Source organism: Macrobrachium nipponense, chromosome 39, assembly GCF_015104395.2.
Source record: "Macrobrachium nipponense isolate FS-2020 chromosome 39, ASM1510439v2, whole genome shotgun sequence".
In the NCBI taxonomy this organism is placed as follows: Eukaryota; Metazoa; Arthropoda; class Malacostraca; order Decapoda; family Palaemonidae; genus Macrobrachium; species Macrobrachium nipponense.
In genome coordinates this window covers 48,170,594-48,172,886 of record NC_061099.1, presented here as the reverse complement: position 1 = coordinate 48,172,886, position 2,293 = coordinate 48,170,594, and positions in this window count along the sequence as shown.

Below are 2,293 nucleotides of genomic sequence, written 5' to 3'. Positions count from 1 at the left end.
ACTAAGGCCGATAAATCCAATAGTTTAGTAGTTCTGAACAAAATTTACTACATAGCATGCATGCATACTTTACTAGAAGACGAAATAACTTACAAAAAACTCGCAAAAAAATCCGTTGGACGAAGTAATAAAACGCTTTTATATCACTATGAAAAAAAATTTTTCAAGATAAAAAAGAACTGTTGTGTAAATCAACTGTAAAGTGTTCCTCATTACCTTATTTATATGGCCTAGTTAAAACTCATAAGGAAAACAAACCTATGCGGCCAATTATTATATAGTAGTGTAGGATCAATTGCGTATAAATTAATCTAAATATATTACTAAATTGTTATCCCCGCTACTTGGAACTGTATCTAATTCACACATCCGGAATTCTCTTGATCTTGTGGAAAAATTAAATAACATTGTATACAACCCTAGTGACATCTTTGTTAGTTTTGATGTATGTTCCTTGTTTACAAAAGTCCCTATTGACTCTGTGCTAGAATATTTAAATAATGAATTTGTATTGCATGAGTTACCTATGTCCGTTAGTCACATAATTTCTTGATTAAGTTGTGTATTTGTGATTGCAAATTTATTTTTAATGGAGAATATTACCAACAAATATTTGGTATGGCCATGGGTAACTCTTTATCACCTCTCCTTTCAAACTTATATAAGGAATTTTTTGAAAGACAACACCTCCCGAATATCACACTAGTCCCCTTAAAATGGTCCATATATGTAGATGACATCTTAGTAGTCTTACCTGTTGGTATCGATGTAAAAGATTTGTCTAAATTGAATAATTTAGTACCATCCATAAAATTCACTGTTGAAACTGAAAATAACAATGTCATCCCTTTCCTAGATGTATTAATACATAGAGAGTCTTTCCAATGTAAATTCACTATTTATAGGAAACCCGCAAATAATTTAACATATGTACATTTTTATTCTGGCCAGCATCTTAATGTTAAAATTTCAATTTTTTCTTCTATGTTCTTACGTGCTTTGCGGATCACAAGTCCACGATAGCTTGACCAAGAAATAGAATACATAAAAAAGATAGGAAACGACCTCTGTTACCCACCTCATATAATTGATTTATGTTATCAAAAAGCTCACAAAAACTTTTATAGTGTTGTTAGTAATAAAAAAGAAACCCCTAAAAATGTACTTAGCTGGTCTTACTTTCGTGGATTTGGAACCATAAAATCAATATTTAAATCATTTAATGTTAATTTTGTGTTCTCTTATAACAATACCATTAAAGATATGCTAATTAAGAATAGTCCCGAAACAAATAACATCATTTACAAAATTCCTTGTAAGGATTGCCCCTCTTTTTACGTCGGTCAGTCAAGTGAAAATTTATGTGTACGTATTAAGCAGCATATGTATTCAATTAGAACAGCCCAGACTTCAAATGCACTGTTTATCCATCTGAGTGAAAAATCTCATTGTATTAATTGCGGCGATGCCTCTGTAATTGCTAGATCTAATGATTATGTTTCAAGAAATTTACTGGAATCAGTAATTATACAAATCACCAATAAAAACAACCCAAATCTTAGTCTGGGATTGTACCATTTGGACCCATATGTTTGTAAAATGTTTATGAAGGACCTTAAAATAAATGGATTAACTACTAAATGATTAGTTCCACATGTTTGTAGTTATTATCTCTCTCTCTCTCTCTCTCTCTCTCTCTCTCTCTCTCTCTCTCTCTCATGCTTGCTATATCCATATTCTGTTTTCGTTTCTCACTCATTGTTGGAACATTTTCGTAAATTTCATGCTTACTAATATAAAATGAATTGTTTTTCGATAAAAATTTGCCTTGACAAGGCACCGTGCCTAAATCCTTAATATATTTTTTGGGGATGTTACTAAGTCGTATATGCCTCCTTGTTTTCCAAAATGTATTCTTTTCTGACTAAATCATCTGTTGACCACGTGTGGGTGGCTGCCTTAAATCTCAAATCTTCCCCACGGGCGTTTTTTTTTTTTTTTTTTTTTTTGCAGAGTGAATTGGACCTTATGCTAATCCAATTCACTCTGCAGAAATGGAAAAACGCCCGTGGGCAAGATTAGAGATTTAAGCCAGCCACACACGTGTTCAACAGATGATTTAGTCAGAAAACAATACACACACACACACACACACACACACACACATATATATACATATATATATATATATATATATATATATATATTATATATATATATATATATATATATATAAAACTTATGTAAATATGTATGTGTACATAGCAGTATTATTTTACAGCGAGCATATAGG